Source organism: Oncorhynchus kisutch, unplaced genomic scaffold (assembly GCF_002021735.2).
Source record: "Oncorhynchus kisutch isolate 150728-3 unplaced genomic scaffold, Okis_V2 scaffold1572, whole genome shotgun sequence".
NCBI lineage: Eukaryota > Metazoa > Chordata > Actinopteri > Salmoniformes > Salmonidae > Oncorhynchus > Oncorhynchus kisutch.
The window spans coordinates 15,934-32,088 of record NW_022263517.1 but is presented as its reverse complement, the minus strand read 5'-3'; the positions used below and the strand labels follow the sequence as shown (position 1 = coordinate 32,088).

Here is a 16,155-nt window from a genome sequence, read left to right as displayed (position 1 = left end):
TAAACCCCAGATTGAAATCAATGAAAGTGAGGTAGAGCAATGGCAGGGCCATGTGTCGATCCCATCGAGACATTTAACAAATGTTTTGTCAGGCCGAGTGGTCTCAAGTGCTTGATTAAGTGTGTTGAGGTGTCGGTTCAAATCTCACCATTGAGGTTGCCCTTGGTGAAGCTATTCTTCAATACCTGAATCTTATTAGTCGCTCGAGGCTTGAGCAGGGATTCTATTTTCATGTGGGGCCATGTAAGAGAGGAAATAACAAATGTTTTGTGAAGAGGTTGGTGTTATAATCCACACATGCAGTTCATCGCCTTCACCACTCAGATACCAAGTCCTGTGCTCTCGCTGTGGCAGTCAGCAATTTTACCAGTGTTTGTGAAAGTCAAAATCTTCCAGTGCCAAAATAAAGCACAGAATTTTAATTGTTACACGATGAGGATGGGATTCGAACCCATGCATGCAGAGCATAATGGATTAGCAGTCCATCGCCTTAAACACTCGGCCACCTCACCCTGATTTTTTTGAATTGGCAAATGATCTTAAAAATCTGTTGTTGCTGTATGTAAACCCCAGATTGAAATCAATGAAAGTGAGGTAGAGCAATGGCAGGGCCATGTGTCGATCCCATCGAGACTTGGTTGGTGTTATAATCCACACATGCAGTTCATCGCCTTCACCACTCAGATACCAAGTCCTGTGCTCTCGCTGTGGCAGTCAGCAATTTTACCAGTGTTTGTGAAAGTCAAAATCTACCAGTGCCAAAAAAAGCACAGAATTTTAATTGTTACACGATGAGGATGGGATTCGAACCCATGCATGCAGAGCATAATGGATTAGCAGTCCATCGCCTTAACCACTCGGCCACCTCACCCAGATTTTTTTTGAATTGGCAAATGATCTTAAAAATCTGTTGTTGCTGTATGTAAACCCCAGATTGAAATCAATGAAAGTGAGGTAGAGCAATGGCAGGGCCATGTGTCGATCCCATCGAGACATTTAACAAATGTTTTGTCAGGCCGAGTGGTCTCAAGTGCTTGATTAAGTGTGTTGAGGTGTCGGTTCAAATCCCACCATTGAGGTTGCCCTTGCTGAAGCTATTCTTCAATACCTGAATCTTATTAGTCGCTCGAGGCTTGAGCAGGGATTCTATTTTCATGTGGGGCCATGTAAGAGAGGAAATAACAAATGTTTTGTGAAGAGGTTGGTGTTATAATCCACACATGCAGTTCATCGCCTTCACCACTCAGATACCAAGTCCTGTGCTCTCGCTGTGGCAGTCAGCAATTTTACCAGTGTTTGTGAAAGTCAAAATCTACCAGTGCCAAAATAAAGCACAGAATTTAAATTGTTACACGATGAGGATGGGATTCGAACCCATGCATGCAGAGCATAATGGATTAGCAGTCCATCGCCTTAACCACTCCGCCACCTCACCCTGATTTTTTTTGAATTGGCAAATGATCTTAAAAATCTGTTGTTGCTGTATGTAAACCCCAGATTGAAATCAATGAAAGTGAGGTAGAGCAATGGCAGGGCCATGTGTCGATCCCATCGAGACATTTAACAAATGTTTTGTCAGGCCGAGTGGTCTCAAAGTGCTTGATTAAGTGTGTTGAGGTGTCGGTTCAAATCCCACCATTGAGGTTGCCCTTGGTGAAGCTATTCTTCAATACCTGAATCTTATTAAGTTCGCTCGAGGCTTGAGGCAGGGATTCTATTTTCATGTGGGGCCATGTAAGAGAGGAAATAACAAATGTTTGTGAAGAGGTTGGTGTTATAATCCACACATGCAGTTCATCGCCTTCCACCACTCAGATACCAAAGTCCTGTGCTCTCGCTGTGGCAGTCAGCAATTTTACCAGTGTTTGTGAAAGTCAAAATCTTCCAGTGCCAAAATAAAGCACAGAATTTAAATTATTACCACGATGAGGATGGGATTCGAACCCATGCATGCAGAGCATAATGGATTAGCAGTCCATCGCCTTAACCACTCGGCCACCTCATCCTGTTATTTTTGAAGTGGCAAATGATCTTAAAAAACTGTTGTTGCTGTATGTAAACCCCAGATTGAAATCAATGAAAGTGAGGTAGAGCAATGGCAGGGCCATGTGTCGATCCCATCGAGACATTTAACAAATGTTTTGTCAGGCCGAGTGGTCTCAAGTGCTTGATTAGTGGTGTTGAGGTGTCGGTTCAAATCCCACCATTGAGGTTGCCTTGGTGAAGCTATTCTTCAATACCTGAATCTTATTAGTTGCTCGAGGCTTGAGCAGGGATTCTATTTTCATGTGGGGCCATGTAGAGAGGAAATAACAAATGTTTTGTGAAGAGGTTGGTGTTATAATCCACACATGCAGTTCATCGCCTTCACCACTCAGATACCAAGTCCTGTGCTCTCGCTGTGGCAGTCAGCAATTTTACCAGTGTTTGTGAAAGTCAAAATCTTCCAGTGCCAAAATAAAGCACAGAATTTTAATTGTTACACGATGAGGATGGGATTCGAACCCATGCATGCAGAGCATAATGGATTAGCAGTCCATCGCCTTAAACACTCGGCCACCTCACCCTGATTTTTTTTGAATTGGCAAATGATCTTAAAAATCTGTTGTTGCTGTATGTAAACCCCAGATTGAAATCAATGAAAGTGAGGTAGAGCAATGGCAGGGCCATGTGTCGATCACATCGAGACTTGGTTGGTGTTATAATCCACACATGCAGTTCATCGCCTTCACCACTCAGATACCAAGTCCTGTGCTCTCGCTGTGGCAGTCAGCAATTTTACCAGTGTTTGTGAAAGTCAAAATCTTCCAGTGCCAAAATAAAGCACAGAATTTAAATTATTACACGATGAGGATGGGATTCGAACCCATGCATGCAGAGCATAATGGATTAGCAGTCCATCGCCTTAACCACTCGGCCACCTCATCCTGTTATTTTTGAAGTGGCAAATGATCTTAAAAAACTGTTGTTGCTGTATGTAAACCCCAGATTGAAATCAATGAAAGTGAGGTAGAGCAATGGCAGGGCCATGTGTCGATCCCATCGAGACATTTAACAAATGTTTTGTCAGGCCGAGTGGTCTCAAGTGCTTGATTAAGTGTGTTGAGGTGTCGGTTCAAATCCCACCATTGAGGTTGCCCTTGGTGAAGCTATTCTTCAATACCTGAATCTTATTAGTCGCTCGAGGCTTGAGCAGGGATTCTATTTTCATGTGGGGCCATGTAAGAGAGGAAATAACAAATGTTTTGTGAAGAGGTTGGTGTTATAATCCACACATGCAGTTCATCGCCTTCACCACTCAGATACCAAGTCCTGTGCTCTCGCTGTGGCAGTCAGCAATTTTACCAGTGTTTGTGAAAGTCAAAATCTACCAGTGCCAAAATAAAGCACAGAATTTAAATTGTTACACGATGAGGATGGGATTCGAACCCATGCATGCAGAGCATAATGGATTAGCAGTCCATCGCCTTAACCACTCGGCCACCTCACCCTGATTTTTTTTGAATTGGCAAATGATCTTAAAAATCTGTTGTTGCTGTATGTAAACCCCAGATTGAAATCAATGAAAGTGAGGTAGAGCAATGGCAGGGCCATGTGTCGATCCCATCGAGACATTTAACAAATGTTTTGTCAGGCCGAGTGGTCTCAAGTGCTTGATTAAGTGTGTTGAGGTGTCGGTTCAAATCCCACCATTGAGGTTGCCCTTGGTGAAGCTATTCTTCAATACCTGAATCTTATTAGTCGCTCGAGGCTTGAGCAGGGATTCTATTTTCATGTGGGGCCATGTAAGAGAGGAAATAACAAATGTTTTGTGAAGAGGTTGGTGTTATAATCCACACATGCAGTTCATCGCCTTCACCACTCAGATACCAAGTCCTGTGCTCTCGCTGTGGCAGTCAGCAATTTTACCAGTGTTTGTGAAAGTCAAAATCTTCCAGTGCCAAAATAAAGCACAGAATTTAAATTATTACACGATGAGGATGGGATTCGAACCCATGCATGCAGAGCATAATGGATTAGCAGTCCATCGCCTTAACCACTCGGCCACCTCATTCTGCTATTTTGAAGTGGCAAATGATCTTAAAAAACTGTTGTTGCTGTATGTAAACCCCAGATTGAAATCAATGAAAGTGAGGTAGAGCAATGGCAGGGCCATGTGTCGATCCCATCGAGACATTTAACAAATGTTTTGTCAGGCCGAGTGGTCTCAAGTGCTTGATTAAGTGTGTTGAGGTGTCGGTTCAAATCCCACCATTGAGGTTGCCCTTGGTGAAGCTATTCTTCAATACCTGAATCTTATTAGTCGCTCGAGGCTTGAGCAGGGATTCTATTTTCATGTGGGGCCATGTAAGAGAGGAAATAACAAATGTTTTGTGAAGAGGTTGGTGTTATAATCCACACATGCAGTTCATCGCCTTCACCACTCAGATACCAAGTCCTGTGCTCTCGCTGTGGCAGTCAGCAATTTTACCAGTGTTTGTGAAAGTCAAAATCTACCAGTGCCAAAATAAAGCACAGAATTTAAATTGTTACACGATGAGGATGGGATTCGAACCCATGCATGCAGAGCATAATGGATTAGCAGTCCATCGCCTTAACCACTCGGCCACCTCACCCTGATTTTTTTGAATTGGCAAATGATCTTAAAAATCTGTTGTTGCTGTATGTAAACCCCAGATTGAAATCAATGAAAGTGAGGTAGAGCAATGGCAGGGCCATGTGTCGATCCCATCGAGACATTTAACAAATGTTTTGTCAGGCCGAGTGGTCTCAAGTGCTTGATTAAGTGTGTTGAGGTGTCGGTTCAAATCCCACCATTGAGGTTGCCCTTGGTGAAGCTATTCTTCAATACCTGAATCTTATTAGTCGCTCGAGGCTTGAGCAGGGATTCTATTTTCATGTGGGGCCATGTAAGAGAGGAAATAACAAATGTTTTGTGAAGAGGTTGGTGTTATAATCCACACATGCAGTTCATCGCCTTCACCACTCAGATACCAAGTCCTGTGCTCTCGCTGTGGCAGTCAGCAATTTTACCAGTGTTTGTGAAAGTCAAAATCTACCAGTGCCAAAATAAAGCACAGAATTTTAATTGTTACACGATGAGGATGGGATTCGAACCCATGCATGCAGAGCATAATGGATTAGCAGTCCATCGCCTTAACCACTCGGCCACCTCACCCTGTTTTTTTTGAATTGGCAAATGATCTTAAAAATCTGTTGTTGCTGTATGTAAACCCCAGATTGAAATCAATGAAAGTGAGGTAGAGCAATGGCAGGGCCATGTGTCGATCACATCGAGACTTGGTTGTTGTTATAATCCACACATGCAGTTCATCGCCTTCACCACTCAGATACCAAGTCCTGTGCTCTCGCTGTGGCAGTCAGCAATTTTACCAGTGTTTGTGAAAGTCAAAATCTTCCAGTGCCAAAATAAAGCACAGAATTTAAATTGTTACACGATGAGGATGGGATTCGAACCCATGCATGCAGAGCATAATGGATTAGCAGTCCATCGCCTTAACCACTCGGCCACCTCATCCTGTTTTTTTGAAGTGGCAAATGATCTTAAAAACTGTTGTTGCTGTATGTAAACCCCAGATTGAAATCAATGAAAGTGAGGTAGAGCAATGGCAGGGCCATGTGTCGATCCCATCGAGACATTTAACAAATGTTTTGTCAGGCCGAGTGGTCTCAAGTGCTTGATTAAGTGTGTTGAGGTGTCGGTTCAAATCCCACCATTGAGGTTGCCCTTGGTGAAGCTATTCTTCAATACCTGAATCTTATTAGTCGCTCGAGGCTTGAGCAGGGATTCTATTTTCATGTGGGGCCATGTAAGAGAGGAAATAACAAATGTTTTGTGAAGAGGTTGGTGTTATAATCCACACATGCAGTTCATCGCCTTCACCACTCAGATACCAAGTCCTGTGCTCTCGCTGTGGCAGTCAGCAATTTTACCAGTGTTTGTGAAAGTCAAAATCTACCAGTGCCAAAATAAAGCACAGAATTTAAATTGTTACACGATGAGGATGGGATTCGAACCCATGCATGCAGAGCATAATGGATTAGCAGTCCATCGCCTTAACCACTCGGCCACCTCACCCTGATTTTTTTTGAATTGGCAAATGATCTTAAAAATCTGTTGTTGCTGTATGTAAACCCCAGATTGAAATCAATGAAAGTGAGGTAGAGCAATGGCAGGGCCATGTGTCGATCCCATCGAGACATTTAACAAATGTTTTGTCAGGCCGAGTGGTCTCAAGTGCTTGATTAAGTGTGTTGAGGTGTCGGTTCAAATCCCACCATTGAGGTTGCCCTTGGTGAAGCTATTCTTCAATACCTGAATCTTATTAGTCGCTCGAGGCTTGAGCAGGGATTCTATTTTCATGTGGGGCCATGTAAGAGAGGAAATAACAAATGTTTTGTGAAGAGGTTGGTGTTATAATCCACACATGCAGTTCATCGCCTTCACCACTCAGATACCAAGTCCTGTGCTCTCGCTGTGGCAGTCAGCAATTTTACCAGTGTTTGTGAAAGTCAAAATCTACCAGTGCCAAAATAAAGCACAGAATTTAATTGTTACACGATGAGGATGGGATTCGAACCCATGCATGCAGAGCATAATGGATTAGCAGTCCATCGCCTTAACCACTCGGCCACCTCACCCTGTTTTTTTTGAATTGGCAAATGATCTTAAAAATCTGTTGTTGCTGTATGTAAACCCCAGATTGAAATCAATGAAAGTGAGGTAGAGCAATGGCAGGGCCATGTGTCGATCCCATCGAGACATTTAACAAATGTTTTGTCACACAGTGGTTCATCGCTTCACCAGTCAGATGAGGTGTCGGTTCAAATCTCACCATTGAGGTTGCCCTTGGTGAAGCTATTCTTCAATACCTGAATCTTATTAGTCGCTCGAGGCTTGAGCAGGGATTCTATTTTCATGTGGGGCCATGTAAGAGAGGGATTAACAAATGCATGAAGAGCATAATCCACACATGCAGTTCATCGCCTTCACCACTCAGATACCAAGTCCTGTGCTCTCGCTGTGGCAATGATCTTAAAAAAGTGTTGTTGCTGTATGTAAACCCCAGATTGAAATCAATGAAAGTGAGGTAGAGCAATGGCAGGGCCATGTGTCGATCCCATCGAGACATTTAACAAATGTTTTGCAGGCCGAGTGGTCTCAAGTGCTTGATTAAGTGTGTTGAGGTGTCGGTTCAAATCCCACCATTGAGGTTGCCCTTGGTGAAGCTATTCTTCAATACCTGAATCTTATTAGTCGCTCGAGGCTTGAGCAGGGATTCTATTTTCAGGGCCATGTAAGAGAGGATCAAATCGAGACTTGGTTGGTGTTATAATCCACACATGCAGTTCATCGCCTTCACCACTCAGATACCAAGTCCTGTGCTCTCGCTGTGGCAGTCAGCAATTTTACCAGTGTTTGTGAAAGTCAAAATCTTCCAGTGCCAAAATAAAGCACAGAATTTAAATTATTACACGATGAGGATGGGATTCGAACCCATGCATGCAGAGCATAATGGATTAGCAGTCCATCGCCTTAACCACTCGGCCACCTCATCCTGTTATTTTTGAAGTGGCAAATGATCTTAAAAACTGTTGTTGCTGTATGTAAACCCCAGATTGAAATCAATGAAAGTGAGGTAGAGCAATGGCAGGGCCATGTGTCGATCCCATCGAGACATTTAACAAATGTTTTGTCAGGCCGAGTGGTCTCAAGTGCTTGATTAAGTGTGTTGAGGTGTCGGTTCAAATCCCACCATTGAGGTTGCCCTTGGTGAAGCTATTCTTCAATACCTGAATCTTATTAGTCGCTCGAGGCTTGAGCAGGGATTCTATTTTCATGTGGGGCCATGTAAGAGAGGAAATAACAAATGTTTTGTGAAGAGGTTGGTGTTATAATCCACACATGCAGTTCATCGCCTTCACCACTCAGATACCAAGTCCTGTGCTCTCGCTGTGGCAGTCAGCAATTTTACCAGTGTTTGTGAAAGTCAAAATCTACCAGTGCCAAAATAAAGCACAGAATTTAAATTGTTACACGATGAGGATGGGATTCGAACCCATGCATGCAGAGCATAATGGATTAGCAGTCCATCGCCTTAACCACTCGGCCACCTCACCCTGATTTTTTTTGAATTGGCAAATGATCTTAAAAATCTGTTGTTGCTGTATGTAAACCCCAGATTGAAATCAATGAAAGTGAGGTAGAGCAATGGCAGGGCCATGTGTCGATCCCATCGAGACATTTAACAAATGTTTTGTCAGGCCGAGTGGTCTCAAGTGCTTGATTAAGTGTGTTGAGGTGTCGGTTCAAATCCCACCATTGAGGTTGCCCTTGGTGAAGCTATTCTTCAATACCTGAATCTTATTAGTCGCTCGAGGCTTGAGCAGGGATTCTATTTTCATGTGGGGCCATGTAAGAGAGGAAATAACAAATGTTTTGTGAAGAGGTTGGTGTTATAATCCACACATGCAGTTCATCGCCTTCACCACTCAGATACCAAGTCCTGTGCTCTCGCTGTGGCAGTCAGCAATTTTACCAGTGTTTGTGAAAGTCAAAATCTTCCAGTGCCAAAATAAAGCACAGAATTTTAATTGTTACACGATGAGGATGGGATTCGAACCCATGCATGCAGAGCATAATGGATTAGCAGTCCATCGCCTTAAACCACTCGGCCACCTCACCCTGATTTTTTTTGAATTGGCAAATGATCTTAAAAATCTGTTGTTGCTGTATGTAAACCCCAGATTGAAATCAATGAAAGTGAGGTAGAGCAATGGCAGGGCCATGTGTCGATCACATCGAGACTTGGTTGTTGTTATAATCCACACATGCAGTTCATCGCCTTCACCACTCAGATACCAAGTCCTGTGCTCTCGCTGTGGCAGTCAGCAATTTTACCAGTGTTTGTGAAAGTCAAAATCTTCCAGTGCCAAAATAAAGCACAGAATTTAAATTATTACACGATGAGGATGGGATTCGAACCCATGCATGCAGAGCATAATGGATTAGCAGTCCATCGCCTTAACCACTCGGCCACCTCATCCTGTTATTTTTGAAGTGGCAAATGATCTTAAAAAACTGTTGTTGCTGTATGTAAACCCCAGATTGAAATCAATGAAAGTGAGGTAGAGCAATGGCAGGGCCATGTGTCGATCCCATCGAGACATTTAACAAATGTTTTGTCAGGCCGAGTGGTCTCAAGTGCTTGATTAAGTGTGTTGAGGTGTCGGTTCAAATCCCACCATTGAGGTTGCCCTTGGTGAAGCTATTCTTCAATACCTGAATCTTATTAGTCGCTCGAGGCTTGAGCAGGGATTCTATTTTCATGTGGGGCCATGTAAGAGAGGAAATAACAAATGTTTTGTGAAGAGGTTGGTGTTATAATCCACACATGCAGTTCATCGCCTTCACCACTCAGATACCAAGTCCTGTGCTCTCGCTGTGGCAGTCAGCAATTTTACCAGTGTTTGTGAAAGTCAAAATCTACCAGTGCCAAAATAAAGCACAGAATTTAAATTGTTACACGATGAGGATGGGATTCGAACCCATGCATGCAGAGCATAATGGATTAGCAGTCCATCGCCTTAACCACTCGGCCACCTCATCCTGTTTTTTTGAAGTGGCAAATGATCTTAAAAACTGTTGTTGCTGTATGTAAACCCCAGATTGAAATCAATGAAAGTGAGGTAGAGCAATGGCAGGGCCATGTGTCGATCCCATCGAGACATTTAACAAATGTTTTGTCAGGCCGAGTGGTCTCAAGTGCTTGATTAAGTGTGTTGAGGTGTCGGTTCAAATCCCACCATTGAGGTTGCCCTTGGTGAAGCTATTCTTCAATACCTGAATCTTATTAGTCGCTCGAGGCTTGAGCAGGGATTCTATTTTCATGTGGGGCCATGTAAGAGAGGAAATAACAAATGTTTTGTGAAGAGGTTGGTGTTATAATCCACACATGCAGTTCATCGCCTTCACCACTCAGATACCAAGTCCTGTGCTCTCGCTGTGGCAGTCAGCAATTTTACCAGTGTTTGTGAAAGTCAAAATCTACCAGTGCCAAAATAAAGCACAGAATTTAAATTGTTACACGATGAGGATGGGATTCGAACCCATGCATGCAGAGCATAATGGATTAGCAGTCCATCGCCTTAACCACTCGGCCACCTCACCCTGATTTTTTTTGAAGTGGCAAATGATCTTAAAAAACTGTTGTTGCTGTATGTAAACCCCAGATTGAAATCAATGAAAGTGAGGTAGAGCAATGGCAGGGCCATGTGTCGATCCCATCGAGACATTTAACAAATGTTTTGTCAGGCCGAGTGGTCTCAAGTGCTTGATTAAGTGTGTTGAGGTGTCGGTTCAAATCCCACCATTGAGGTTGCCCTTGGTGAAGCTATTCTTCAATACCTGAATCTTATTAGTCGCTCGAGGCTTGAGCAGGGATTCTATTTTCATGTGGGGCCATGTAAGAGAGGAAATAACAAATGTTTTGTGAAGAGGTTGGTGTTATAATCCACACATGCAGTTCATCGCCTTCACCACTCAGATACCAAGTCCTGTGCTCTCGCTGTGGCAGTCAGCAATTTTACCAGTGTTTGTGAAAGTCAAAATCTACCAGTGCCAAAATAAAGCACAGAATTTTAATTGTTACACGATGAGGATGGGATTCGAACCCATGCATGCAGAGCATAATGGATTAGCAGTCCATCGCCTTAACCACTCGGCCACCTCATCCTGTTATTTTTGAAGTGGCAAATGATCTTAAAAAACTGTTGTTGCTGTATGTAAACCCCAGATTGAAATCAATGAAAGTGAGGTAGAGCAATGGCAGGGCCATGTGTCGATCCCATCGAGACATTTAACAAATGTTTTGTCAGGCCGAGTGGTCTCAAGTGCTTGATTAAGTGTGTTGAGGTGTCGGTTCAAATCCCACCATTGAGGTTGCCCTTGGTGAAGCTATTCTTCAATACCTGAATCTTATTAGTCGCTCGAGGCTTGAGCAGGGATTCTATTTTCATGTGGGGCCATGTAAGAGAGGAAATAACAAATGTTTTGTGAAGAGGTTGGTGTTATAATCCACACATGCAGTTCATCGCCTTCACCACTCAGATACCAAGTCCTGTGCTCTCGCTGTGGCAGTCAGCAATTTTACCAGTGTTTGTGAAAGTCAAAATCTACCAGTGCCAAAATAAAGCACAGAATTTAAATTGTTACACGATGAGGATGGGATTCGAACCCATGCATGCAGAGCATAATGGATTAGCAGTCCATCGCCTTAACCACTCGGCCACCTCACCCTGATTTTTTTGAATTGGCAAATGATCTTAAAAATCTGTTGTTGCTGTATGTAAACCCCAGATTGAAATCAATGAAAGTGAGGTAGAGCAATGGCAGGGCCATGTGTCGATCCCATCGAGACATTTAACAAATGTTTTGTCAGGCCGAGTGGTCTCAAGTGCTTGATTAAGTGTGTTGAGGTGTCGGTTCAAATCCCACCATTGAGGTTGCCCTTGGTGAAGCTATTCTTCAATACCTGAATCTTATTAGTCGCTCGAGGCTTGAGCAGGGATTCTATTTTCATGTGGGGCCATGTAAGAGAGGAAATAACAAATGTTTTGTGAAGAGGTTGGTGTTATAATCCACACATGCAGTTCATCGCCTTCACCACTCAGATACCAAGTCCTGTGCTCTCGCTGTGGCAGTCAGCAATTTTACCAGTGTTTGTGAAAGTCAAAATCTACCAGTGCCAAAATAAAGCACAGAATTTTAATTGTTACACGATGAGGATGGGATTCGAACCCATGCATGCAGAGCATAATGGATTAGCAGTCCATCGCCTTAACCACTCGGCCACCTCACCCTGTTTTTTTTTATTGGCAAATGATCTTAAAAATCTGTTGTTGCTGTATGTAAACCCCAGATTGAAATCAATGAAAGTGAGGTAGAGCAATGGCAGGGCCATGTGTCGATCACATCGAGACTTGGTTGTTGTTATAATCCACACATGCAGTTCATCGCCTTCACCACTCAGATACCAAGTCCTGTGCTCTCGCTGTGGCAGTCAGCAATTTTACCAGTGTTTGTGAAAGTCAAAATCTTCCAGTGCCAAAATAAAGCACAGAATTTAAATTATTACACGATGAGGATGGGATTCGAACCCATGCATGCAGAGCATAATGGATTAGCAGTCCATCGCCTTAACCACTCGGCCACCTCATCCTGTTATTTTTGAAGTGGCAAATGATCTTAAAAAACTGTTGTTGCTGTATGTAAACCCCAGATTGAAATCAATGAAAGTGAGGTAGAGCAATGGCAGGGCCATGTGTCGATCCCATCGAGACATTTAACAAATGTTTTGTCAGGCCGAGTGGTCTCAAGTGCTTGATTAAGTGTGTTGAGGTGTCGGTTCAAATCCCACCATTGAGGTTGCCCTTGGTGAAGCTATTCTTCAATACCTGAATCTTATTAGTCGCTCGAGGCTTGAGCAGGGATTCTATTTTCATGTGGGGCCATGTAAGAGAGGAAATAACAAATGTTTTGTGAAGAGGTTGGTGTTATAATCCACACATGCAGTTCATCGCCTTCACCACTCAGATACCAAGTCCTGTGCTCTCGCTGTGGCAGTCAGCAATTTTACCAGTGTTTGTGAAAGTCAAAATCTACCAGTGCCAAAATAAAGCACAGAATTTTAATTGTTACACGATGAGGATGGGATTCGAACCCATGCATGCAGAGCATAATGGATTAGCAGTCCATCGCCTTAACCACTCGGCCACCTCACCCTGTTTTTTTTTAATTGGCAAATGATCTTAAAAATCTGTTGTTGCTGTATGTAAACCCCAGATTGAAATCAATGAAAGTGAGGTAGAGCAATGGCAGGGCCATGTGTCGATCACATCGAGACTTGGTTGTTGTTATAATCCACACATGCAGTTCATCGCCTTCACCACTCAGATACCAAGTCCTGTGCTCTCGCTGTGGCAGTCAGCAATTTTACCAGTGTTTGTGAAAGTCAAAATCTACCAGTGCCAAAATAAAGCACAGAATTTAAATTGTTACACGATGAGGATGGGATTCGAACCCATGCATGCAGAGCATAATGGATCAGCAGTCCATCACCTTAACCACTCGGCCACCTCAACCTGATTTTTTTAAAATTGGCAAATGATCTTAAAAATCTGTTGTTGCTGTATGTAAACCCCAGATTGAAATCAATGAAAGTGAGGTAGAGCAATGGCAGGGCCATGTGTCGATCCCATCGAGACATTTAACAAATGTTTTGTCAGGCCGAGTGGTCTCAAGTGCTTGATTAAGTGTGTTGAGGTGTCGGTTCAAATCCCACCATTGAGGTTGCCCTTGGTGAAGCTATTCTTCAATACCTGAATCTTATTAGTCGCTCGAGGCTTGAGCAGGGATTCTATTTTCATGTGGGGCCATGTAAGAGAGGAAATAACAAATGTTTTGTGAAGAGGTTGGTGTTATAATCCACACATGCAGTTCATCGCCTTCACCACTCAGATACCAAGTCCTGTGCTCTCGCTGTGGCAGTCAGCAATTTTACCAGTGTTTGTGAAAGTCAAAATCTACCAGTGCCAAAATAAAGCACAGAATTTTAATTGTTACACGATGAGGATGGGATTCGAACCCATGCATGCAGAGCATAATGGATTAGCAGTCCATCGCCTTAACCACTCGGCCACCTCACCCTGTTTTTTTTTAATTGGCAAATGATCTTAAAAATCTGTTGTTGCTGTATGTAAACCCCAGATTGAAATCAATGAAAGTGAGGTAGAGCAATGGCAGGGCCATGTGTCGATCACATCGAGACTTGGTTGTTGTTATAATCCACACATGCAGTTCATCGCCTTCACCACTCAGATACCAAGTCCTGTGCTCTCGCTGTGGCAGTCAGCAATTTTACCAGTGTTTGTGAAAGTCAAAATCTTCCAGTGCCAAAATAAAGCACAGAATTTAAATTATTACACGATGAGGATGGGATTCGAACCCATGCATGCAGAGCATAATGGATTAGCAGTCCATCGCCTTAACCACTCGGCCACCTCATCCTGTTATTTTTGAAGTGGCAAATGATCTTAAAAAACTGTTGTTGCTGTATGTAAACCCCAGATTGAAATCAATGAAAGTGAGGTAGAGCAATGGCAGGGCCATGTGTCGATCCCATCGAGACATTTAACAAATGTTTTGTCAGGCCGAGTGGTCTCAAGTGCTTGATTAAGTGTGTTGAGGTGTCGGTTCAAATCCCACCATTGAGGTTGCCCTTGGTGAAGCTATTCTTCAATACCTGAATCTTATTAGTCGCTCGAGGCTTGAGCAGGGATTCTATTTTCATGTGGGGCCATGTAAGAGAGGAAATAACAAATGTTTTGTGAAGAGGTTGGTGTTATAATCCACACATGCAGTTCATCGCCTTCACCACTCAGATACCAAGTCCTGTGCTCTCGCTGTGGCAGTCAGCAATTTTACCAGTGTTTGTGAAAGTCAAAATCTCCAGTGCCAAAATAAAGCACAGAATTTAAATTATTACACGATGAGGATGGGATTCGAACCCATGCATGCAGAGCATAATGGATTAGCAGTCCATCGCCTTAACCACTCGGCCACCTCATCCTGTTATTTTTGAAGTGGCAAATGATCTTAAAAAACTGTTGTTGCTGTATGTAAACCCCAGATTGAAATCAATGAAAGTGAGGTAGAGCAATGGCAGGGCCATGTGTCGATCCCATCGAGACATTTAACAAATGTTTTGTCAGGCCGAGTGGTCTCAAGTGCTTGATTAAGTGTGTTGAGGTGTCGGTTCAAATCCCACCATTGAGGTTGCCCTTGGTGAAGCTATTCTTCAATACCTGAATCTTATTAGTCGCTCGAGGCTTGAGCAGGGATTCTATTTTCATGTGGGGCCATGTAAGAGAGGAAATAACAAATGTTTTGTGAAGAGGTTGGTGTTATAATCCACACATGCAGTTCATCGCCTTCACCACTCAGATACCAAGTCCTGTGCTCTCGCTGTGGCAGTCAGCAATTTTACCAGTGTTTGTGAAAGTCAAAATCTACCAGTGCCAAAATAAAGCACAGAATTTTAATTGTTACACGATGAGGATGGGATTCGAACCCATGCATGCAGAGCATAATGGATTAGCAGTCCATCGCCTTAACCACTCGGCCACCTCACCCTGTTTTTTTTTAATTGGCAAATGATCTTAAAAATCTGTTGTTGCTGTATGTAAACCCCAGATTGAAATCAATGAAAGTGAGGTAGAGCAATGGCAGGGCCATGTGTCGATCACATCGAGACTTGGTTGTTGTTATAATCCACACATGCAGTTCATCGCCTTCACCACTCAGATACCAAGTCCTGTGCTCTCGCTGTGGCAGTCAGCAATTTTACCAGTGTTTGTGAAAGTCAAAATCTACCAGTGCCAAAATAAAGCACAGAATTTAAATTGTTACACGATGAGGATGGGATTCGAACCCATGCATGCAGAGCATAATGGATTAGCAGTCCATCACCTTAACCACTCGGCCACCTCACCCTGATTTTTTTGAATTGGCAAATGATCTTAAAAATCTGTTGTTGCTGTATGTAAACCCCAGATTGAAATCAATGAAAGTGAGGTAGAGCAATGGCAGGGCCATGTGTCGATCCCATCGAGACATTTAACAAATGTTTTGTCAGGCCGAGTGGTCTCAAGTGCTTGATTAAGTGTGTTGAGGTGTCGGTTCAAATCCCACCATTGAGGTTGCCCTTGGTGAAGCTATTCTTCAATACCTGAATCTTATTAGTCGCTCGAGGCTTGAGCAGGGATTCTATTTTCATGTGGGGCCATGTAAGAGAGGAAATAACAAATGTTTTGTGAAGAGGTTGGTGTTATAATCCACACATGCAGTTCATCGCCTTCACCACTCAGATACCAAGTCCTGTGCTCTCGCTGTGGCAGTCAGCAATTTTACCAGTGTTTGTGAAAGTCAAAATCTACCAGTGCCAAAATAAAGCACAGAATTTTAATTGTTACACGATGAGGATGGGATTCGAACCCATGCATGCAGAGCATAATGGATTAGCAGTCCATCGCCTTAACCACTCGGCCACCTCACCCTGTTTTTTTTAATTGGCA

General features: G+C 43.1%; 24 non-coding genes across 24 annotated transcripts; all 24 read right to left on the bottom strand.

Moving 5' to 3' along the window:
- Window positions 1–789: 789 nt before the first annotated feature.
- Window positions 790–871, bottom strand: trnas-gcu (transfer RNA serine (anticodon GCU)). The gene has a single exon. It is a non-coding gene; the product is annotated as a tRNA-Ser (tRNA).
- Window positions 872–1,923: 1,052 nt separating this feature from the next.
- Window positions 1,924–2,005, bottom strand: trnas-gcu (transfer RNA serine (anticodon GCU)). The gene has a single exon. It is a non-coding gene; the product is annotated as a tRNA-Ser (tRNA).
- An 840-nt stretch (window positions 2,006–2,845) lies between these two features.
- On the bottom strand, window positions 2,846–2,927 carry trnas-gcu (transfer RNA serine (anticodon GCU)). Its single transcript has one exon. It is a non-coding gene; the product is annotated as a tRNA-Ser (tRNA).
- Window positions 2,928–3,408: 481 nt separating this feature from the next.
- Window positions 3,409–3,490, bottom strand: trnas-gcu (transfer RNA serine (anticodon GCU)). Its single transcript has one exon. It is a non-coding gene; the product is annotated as a tRNA-Ser (tRNA).
- A 1,044-nt stretch (window positions 3,491–4,534) lies between these two features.
- On the bottom strand, window positions 4,535–4,616 carry trnas-gcu (transfer RNA serine (anticodon GCU)). Its single transcript has one exon. It is a non-coding gene; the product is annotated as a tRNA-Ser (tRNA).
- Window positions 4,617–5,097: 481 nt separating this feature from the next.
- Window positions 5,098–5,179, bottom strand: trnas-gcu (transfer RNA serine (anticodon GCU)). The gene has a single exon. It is a non-coding gene; the product is annotated as a tRNA-Ser (tRNA).
- A 278-nt stretch (window positions 5,180–5,457) lies between these two features.
- On the bottom strand, window positions 5,458–5,539 carry trnas-gcu (transfer RNA serine (anticodon GCU)). The gene has a single exon. It is a non-coding gene; the product is annotated as a tRNA-Ser (tRNA).
- A 479-nt stretch (window positions 5,540–6,018) lies between these two features.
- Window positions 6,019–6,100, bottom strand: trnas-gcu (transfer RNA serine (anticodon GCU)). Its single transcript has one exon. It is a non-coding gene; the product is annotated as a tRNA-Ser (tRNA).
- Window positions 6,101–6,581: 481 nt separating this feature from the next.
- Window positions 6,582–6,663, bottom strand: trnas-gcu (transfer RNA serine (anticodon GCU)). Its single transcript has one exon. It is a non-coding gene; the product is annotated as a tRNA-Ser (tRNA).
- Window positions 6,664–7,498: 835 nt separating this feature from the next.
- On the bottom strand, window positions 7,499–7,580 carry trnas-gcu (transfer RNA serine (anticodon GCU)). The gene has a single exon. It is a non-coding gene; the product is annotated as a tRNA-Ser (tRNA).
- A 480-nt stretch (window positions 7,581–8,060) lies between these two features.
- On the bottom strand, window positions 8,061–8,142 carry trnas-gcu (transfer RNA serine (anticodon GCU)). The gene has a single exon. It is a non-coding gene; the product is annotated as a tRNA-Ser (tRNA).
- An 844-nt stretch (window positions 8,143–8,986) lies between these two features.
- On the bottom strand, window positions 8,987–9,068 carry trnas-gcu (transfer RNA serine (anticodon GCU)). Its single transcript has one exon. It is a non-coding gene; the product is annotated as a tRNA-Ser (tRNA).
- A 481-nt stretch (window positions 9,069–9,549) lies between these two features.
- On the bottom strand, window positions 9,550–9,631 carry trnas-gcu (transfer RNA serine (anticodon GCU)). Its single transcript has one exon. It is a non-coding gene; the product is annotated as a tRNA-Ser (tRNA).
- A 479-nt stretch (window positions 9,632–10,110) lies between these two features.
- Window positions 10,111–10,192, bottom strand: trnas-gcu (transfer RNA serine (anticodon GCU)). Its single transcript has one exon. It is a non-coding gene; the product is annotated as a tRNA-Ser (tRNA).
- Window positions 10,193–10,674: 482 nt separating this feature from the next.
- Window positions 10,675–10,756, bottom strand: trnas-gcu (transfer RNA serine (anticodon GCU)). The gene has a single exon. It is a non-coding gene; the product is annotated as a tRNA-Ser (tRNA).
- Window positions 10,757–11,237: 481 nt separating this feature from the next.
- Window positions 11,238–11,319, bottom strand: trnas-gcu (transfer RNA serine (anticodon GCU)). Its single transcript has one exon. It is a non-coding gene; the product is annotated as a tRNA-Ser (tRNA).
- A 481-nt stretch (window positions 11,320–11,800) lies between these two features.
- On the bottom strand, window positions 11,801–11,882 carry trnas-gcu (transfer RNA serine (anticodon GCU)). The gene has a single exon. It is a non-coding gene; the product is annotated as a tRNA-Ser (tRNA).
- A 277-nt stretch (window positions 11,883–12,159) lies between these two features.
- trnas-gcu (transfer RNA serine (anticodon GCU)) lies at window positions 12,160–12,241 on the bottom strand. The gene has a single exon. It is a non-coding gene; the product is annotated as a tRNA-Ser (tRNA).
- Window positions 12,242–12,722: 481 nt separating this feature from the next.
- trnas-gcu (transfer RNA serine (anticodon GCU)) lies at window positions 12,723–12,804 on the bottom strand. Its single transcript has one exon. It is a non-coding gene; the product is annotated as a tRNA-Ser (tRNA).
- An 842-nt stretch (window positions 12,805–13,646) lies between these two features.
- On the bottom strand, window positions 13,647–13,728 carry trnas-gcu (transfer RNA serine (anticodon GCU)). Its single transcript has one exon. It is a non-coding gene; the product is annotated as a tRNA-Ser (tRNA).
- A 278-nt stretch (window positions 13,729–14,006) lies between these two features.
- On the bottom strand, window positions 14,007–14,088 carry trnas-gcu (transfer RNA serine (anticodon GCU)). Its single transcript has one exon. It is a non-coding gene; the product is annotated as a tRNA-Ser (tRNA).
- Window positions 14,089–14,568: 480 nt separating this feature from the next.
- trnas-gcu (transfer RNA serine (anticodon GCU)) lies at window positions 14,569–14,650 on the bottom strand. Its single transcript has one exon. It is a non-coding gene; the product is annotated as a tRNA-Ser (tRNA).
- A 481-nt stretch (window positions 14,651–15,131) lies between these two features.
- Window positions 15,132–15,213, bottom strand: trnas-gcu (transfer RNA serine (anticodon GCU)). The gene has a single exon. It is a non-coding gene; the product is annotated as a tRNA-Ser (tRNA).
- An 841-nt stretch (window positions 15,214–16,054) lies between these two features.
- On the bottom strand, window positions 16,055–16,136 carry trnas-gcu (transfer RNA serine (anticodon GCU)). The gene has a single exon. It is a non-coding gene; the product is annotated as a tRNA-Ser (tRNA).
- Between the last annotated feature and the right edge of the window lie 19 nt (window positions 16,137–16,155).